Here is a 6950-nt window from a genome sequence, read left to right as displayed (position 1 = left end):
CATATGCCTAACTAAGAGTTGTATAACTCACAAATTCTAACAACTTTTGTAATTAGCTTTTTGCTTGAAACTGATCAGAAAAGGGTCAAAATATCGAATTACAAATCTGGGCCGAAAGGTGCAGATCAAATAAAGTCAGAACTTTGGAGCCCTTTTTCTCACATTTTCGAATGTATGCTCATGACAAACCTTTTATGAAAGTTTTAGTGCTACGAGTCCTTAACAACTTTGATTTTTGAGCATAGGCCAAAATCTGCAAAGAAGGTTTTCAAAAACGAGGTCAAACGTAGCTAAAATGGTCAACACCGTCAAAAATGGCTGAAGTGTTCAAGTCTGAAAGTTTTGGATTTTGCCAAACTTTGAAGCGTTTTATCTTCAATTCAGCTTCGAATTTGAAATCAAGACAGTTACAAGAATTGAACTTAGATCCTAGGCCTACAACTTTTGTAAAGGGAGTAGGGGTTGTGCAGTTCAAAAATCTGGAGAAGATCGCGCTCGAAGATTGCCCTGTTGTAATAAATCGATGCACTTTGTTTAATTTGGATGGACTGTTGTAATCTCTGTAACCACTCACCATCGTGTGAGTTTTGCTTTCTCGATCCTGCGTTACGTGGTTTTATCGGAGGAAATCCGACGGACGACCAAGTTGACTTGTTTAAAGTACATGATCGCGTTTAGGCGACTTAAGTGTGCTTTAGCCAAGTTAATTTAGGCGGTTCCGCCACAGCTGGTACCAGAGCTTGAAAGCATGACAGAGAAAACAACAGACTTTAAATATCTTTTCTAAAATAAAACTTGCAAGAAATTAGTTTGAAAATTTCGTACGATCGTTAAGGATGAACTTAGTACGAGAAGCCCTAGGGGAATTTTTGGGTTATTTAAGGTGGCTATTAGCTATTGGTTATTTTACTGACTTCCAGCACTTTTGCCCACGTGTATTATACGTGCGCAGAGTTCCGCATCGTGAGTATGCGAGGGGTGATAGGAAGTTATATTCAAAAGAACCTATCATCGCGGTTGTTTTCGCCCACGTTTATTATACGTGCGTAAGGTTCCGTATGATGATTCATGCGAAGGGTGGTATGGTTCGATTCCAACGAGCCTATCATCACGGTTGTTCGCCCACGTTTATGATACGTGCGCATGATTCCGCATCACGAGTATGCGAAGGGTTATATGGTCCTATTCAAAGGGGCCTATTTCCACGGTTGTTGCGCTGTCCATGCAGCGTTAAACGCATGGGTGCCATTTCTATAGTGAATGGTAATGAATGGGGACGCTTTTGTGAGTGCTGGCATGAAAGGTTCATGTGGTATTGTGTTTTTCTGCAGGTACCCTAACCACGTTCGCGTAGGAAAACGATATTAGAAACTCGACTAGATACTATAGGGAGCGATGTAATTGTTGCCTTGCCACCGGCACTAATCACGTAAGTCCAATTTTTGGCAATTATTTTGGTTGAGAGGACGATGTAGGTCGTGCATGCATCATGAACTAAAATCCATGAAACCGAACCATTAAATCGACCTTGCTCATGTGTTTTAAGTTTTTTTTTTCCGCGTTAAGGATTTTCTAGCTGCCCTTTTCAGCATGGTGTCTTATAAAAATCTTTTGGGTTGTTTCCATGTGTTATCTACAGAAACTTTATATAAGAAAAGTGTGTAAAAACGTTTTATTATGCCACTGGTAAAATTTGGTAAATTCTCCCAAAGGATTTGCGAGCAATGACAAAAAAAAAATTGTAACTCCTTATTTCCTGGAAATACAGTTTGTGCACCTGTTATAGTCTTCCTGTTTCGACTCCCTTAAGGACATTTTCTGCTAGGCACTGCTTAAGAAAAGATGTAGAGAACTGTTTGAAGAACCTTGTGGTAAATTTTCAGCTTATTTAGATCTCTGGTTTGGGATTTATGCTCAGTTTATTGCCACACTGTCCCTGAAAATTCCAGCATGTGCCACCTGCCAAAGATCTGAGTATATCACCCTGTTAGGATCTGTTTTCACTCCACTTATGAATATCAAACTTGTTACCAATTATCAGAAGGGAATGTTGGTAAAATTTGGGAATTTTTGGATGAGTACTTGTTGAGTTATGAGCTTTTTCTCTAGCCTACCAGAATCTGTTTTCATCCTGAGTTTTAATCTCACGTTTCTTTTATCACTCCTTGGTTCCAGATGGCCGCTCCTGGGCACGTGATGCGTGGCACGGATGGCACCTCCCACTCCACATGCCTACACTTCGAGGGTTTTCCCGCTATCTTGTGGGACACCTTGAGGTGGTTTGGGTACCAGTCGCCGCCTCTTTACGCGGGACGCGAGTACCTGGAGCACGGGGTGCAAAGGTGCAGCGTGCGTGTGGTCGTACCTCCACCCCCAGTGCAGCCACAGTGGCCCCAGCTTGAGGTTTTGACATATGGTCATACCCTCGAGGATACTTGGGAGTCCGCTGCCCTGCAGGCCCTCACTCAGTTCTGCAGACTACACCCTTTCGAGGTCCTTTTGGATCCGATTGGCTTGTTCCCCGCTAGGGACAGGCTGGACGCAGACTGGCTTGATAGGGTGAACAACATGGAGGTGTTGGTCACCTCACACCCGCAGCTCACCCTCTCCACCACAACGCGTTGTATGAATGCATTGTACCGACTGGTCGAGCTCCAGGGGAGAGCTATGGCTGTCTTGGCTCGGATAGCTGTGGACACCCAGGAGCATCTCAATACCACCAAGAAAGATTTGGTGGAACAGTCGTACCAGCTCATCCAGAGGGGTATACGGATCTCTGACATGGAGACCCGGATCACCGAGCTAGAGGAGGAGGTGACAGATATGGAGCACGATATGGTATTGCTTGCAGAGGAGAAGCTAGAGGTTGAGATGGAGCTAGCTGTTGCTAATGCGCACTTGGATGAGCACCACGCCGAGCTCAATGCCATCCATGCGCAGGAGCAACAGGGGGAGAATGACCCGATGGAGGAGGAGGAGGAGGAGGAAGACCCCGAGGAGATCGAGGGTGTCTCGAGCATGGACTTCGAGGGCGTTCAGTCTCCGCCCCGAGTTGGTGACGCCCCTTCTCCGGCGCACAGCGCTTCCTCCGTGGGCAACTTAGATGACTTCTAGGTTTTTGTTGTAGCGAGTTGGTCTTCTGTTGTTACTCCTCGGCAACCTATATTTTGGATGGCGATGTAATAGGTTAGCCTCGAGTTGAGTACTCTTGCTGCCATAGACTTGTTATGTATGCATGGACATGCTTTTGTCATGACTGGCGATGTAACCGAAAACTTGGCAGAAATATAGTTGCTGTTTGGTCTCAGTTTTAACCCTATCTCCACTCACTTTTGAACTGATATTTAAATACCAAAGTTGTGCAAAAACTTGTGTTCTAACCGCTCGTAAAATTTCAGCTCCTTTCGATCTGTTAAACTCGTGTTAGAAGCCAAAACTTCACCGCTCAGATTGCTGAAAAACAGCCGGACAACGACTCACTCAGCTCACTTTTCGATCTCTTTATCTTATGTTTTGGTCAGCGAGCGTAATACAAAAGTTGTGGCATATGAAATGTGCTAACTACTGACCAAAGATGAGAAACAATGTGCATACAGAAGAAGAGATATGCACCTACTCAACAAAAGGATCTTATTGTTGTTTTTCTCAGGATCCGCAAGATTTATGTTATGATCCTGCACATAATTTTTCCTTGTTTTTAAGCAAGCTTTCGAATTATGTGACTAATGGAAAGATACCCTCTTGCAGATGGTGCGCACTGCGCGCTTAAGCTCGATCCCAAGTGGTAGCGAGGATAATCGAGCACCTCCGCCGCCACCGCCTCCCCCACCTTCGCTAGAGGCGATCTTGGCTGCACAGACAGAGCTCTTGCGACACATCGTCCAAGGGCAGCAACACCAGCCTCAGGGAGGAAGGGGTCATCAGCAGCCCCAGATTGCTCGTTATGAGGATTTCTTAGGGACCCAGCCCCCGCTCTTCCACAAGACTGAGGATCCTCTCGATGCTGATGCATGGATTCACATTCTGGAATCCAAGTTCGAGCTTCTTACTACGCCTTGCACCGATGACAACAAGGCACGGTTTGCAGCCCAGCAGCTGCGTGGTTCTGCCCGCCTCTGGTGGGACCACTACCACGCCATGCTGCCGGCTGACCACATCGTCAGCTGGGATGAGTTCAAGACCGCTTTCAGAGGCCACCATATCCCTGAGGGCCTAATGGAGCGCAAGCTCAATGAGTTCCTGGCTCTCACCCAGGGAAGTCGCGACGTCCTGCATTACGCGCAGGCCTTCAACGACCTATGCCGCTATGCCAGCTATCACGCGGATACGGATGAGAAGAAGCGGGATCGGTTCCGCAGGGGCTTAAGTCTCGAACTCAAGGAAAGGCTGAACCCCATCAAAGTGGATACCTACAATGAGCTGGTGAATCTGGCCATTTCCCAGGAAGACTGCATGAAGGCCCTCAAGGCCGACCTGAAGCGGAAAGCTCCCATGATATCACCTAGCCCGCCTGCTCGGAAATTCAGGATGGTTCCCCCTTCAGCACCTCGCAGGCCCGCGCAGCCTGGGAGATGGGTTGCTCGCCCTCCACCACCGGCAGCACCTCGTTTCCCCGGTTTCCAGCCGCAGGTGCCTCAGCGCAACCTTCCACCGCCGCCACGCCCTGCAAATGGTAACCGCTGCTTCACCTGCGGCAACGTGGGACACTTTGCCAAGGACTGCCCCAGAAACAAGAATCAACGCCCCGGCCAGAGCAATGCAATGGTGAACAAGGGAAAGAAGCCCAAAGTACAAGTTCGTCATGGCAGGCTAAACTTCACCAATGTGGCAGAACTCCCAGAAGGTGCACCGGTGATGACGGGTACATTCCTTATTCATAATCAACCAGTTTTGATTTTATTTGATTCCGGAGCATCTCATAGTTTCATCGGAAGTAAAACTGGTGCTAGATGTGGGTTAAGGTTCTGTCACACCAAAGGGTCGTATGTGATCTCTACCCCGGGTGGGAAAATAGCCTCAGATCAAATGAACCTCAATGTACCTATCAAGTTAGGAAGAACCCTCTTTAAGGAAAATCTTATTATTCTCGGTCTAGAGGGAATAGATATTATCTTGGGTATGGATTGGATGACTCGACACCGAGTAATGCTAGATATCTCCGCCCGAGCTGTCCACATAGACTCACCACTGTATGGCACCTCCACTATCCACTTACCCGACCGAGAGTGCATAAACTCCTGTGCTTATCCCATGGTTGAGGCCCAACTGGAAGATATCCCCATTGTTTGTGAGTATCTAGATGTATTCCCGGATGACCTGCCAGGCATGCCACCTGACAGGGATATCGAGTTTGCTATTGAGTTGCAACCAGGCACGGCCCCAATATCCAAGAGGCCGTATCGAATGCCACCCGCAGAGCTGGCAGAACTGAAAACCCAATTACATGAACTGTTGGAAAAGGGTTTCATTCGCCCAAGTACGTCACCTTGGGGCTGTCCAGCACTGTTTGTGAAGAAGAAGGACGAGAGTCTACGCATGTGTGTGGACTACCGCCCTCTCAATGCGGTGACGATTAAGAATAAATATCCATTGCCCCGCATTGATGTCCTATTTGATCAGTTAGCTGGAGCCAGAGTATTCTCCAAGATAGACCTTCGCTCCGGCTATCATCAGATCAAGATCCGACCGTGTGACATTCCCAAAACGGCTTTCTCCACACGGTATGGACTCTACGAGTATCTAGTTATGTCGTTTGGGCTTACTAATGCGCCTGCTTATTTCATGTATCTCATGAATTCGGTGTTTATGCCCGAGCTGGACAAATTCGTCGTGGTATTCATTGATGACATCCTAGTGTACTCGAAGAATGAGAAGGAACATGCCGAGCATCTTCGCATTGTTCTTCAACGCTTGAGAGATCATCAGCTGTACGCAAAGTTCTCCAAGTGTGAGTTCTGGTTGGAGAATGTTAAATTCTTGGGACACACTATTTCTCGAGATGGCATTGCAGTCGACCCCAGCAAAGTGCAAGAGGTCATGGACTGGAAGCCACCCACTTCGGTTCATCAAATCCGAAGCTTTCTTGGTCTAGCAGGCTACTATCGGCGATTCATTCCGGATTTCTCAAAAATAGCTAAGCCTATGACTGAGTTATTGAAGAAAGGAGTCAAATTCACATGGAGTGACAAATGTGAAGAAGCTTTCCACACCTTGAGAAGACTTTTAACTTCTGCCCCAGTCCTAGCTCAACCTGACACTACTAAGCCGTTTGACGTGTATTGTGACGCCTCCGGCACTGGACTTGGGTGTGTTCTCATGCAAGACAACCGAGCCATTGCCTATGCCTCACGAGCGTTACGGCCGCATGAGCTGAATTACCCGACACATGATCTTGAATTGGCAGCCGTGATTCATGCCTTGAAGATGTGGAGACACTATCTTATGGGCACTCACTGCAATGTCTACACTGATCACAAGAGCCTCAAGTATATCTTTACTCAAGCGGATCTTAACATGCGTCAGAGAAGGTGGTTGGAATTAATTAAGGATTATGATCTGGAAGTGCATTATCACCCCGGCAAAGCAAATGTAGTTGCCGATGCTCTCAGTCGCAAGGCCCATTGCAATTGTTTGTCGGCAACTAACTTCGCAGAAACCATATGTCATGAGATGGGAAAACTTAGTTTGGAAATTATTTCCCATGGCACCTTAGGTCATGTTTCCATTGAATCTACCTTAGAGGACAAAATTGGGCTGATACAATTAGAAGATGAGGAAATAAAGCTAATTAAGGAGAAAGTTGCACAGAGAGATGAGGGGTATAAACATTTCCGACAAGATGAGAAGGGAATAGTGTACTATGAGAACCGACTTGTTGTCCCATCTAACCCCGACCTTAGGAAGCAAATCCTGGATGAAGCACATCTCTCCAAGTTCTCGATTCATCCTGG

This window comes from Setaria italica, chromosome III (assembly GCF_000263155.2).
Source record: "Setaria italica strain Yugu1 chromosome III, Setaria_italica_v2.0, whole genome shotgun sequence".
In the NCBI taxonomy this organism is placed as follows: Eukaryota; Viridiplantae; Streptophyta; class Magnoliopsida; order Poales; family Poaceae; genus Setaria; species Setaria italica.
The sequence above is the reverse complement of the archived record's forward strand: the minus strand, read 5'-3'. Positions refer to the sequence as shown.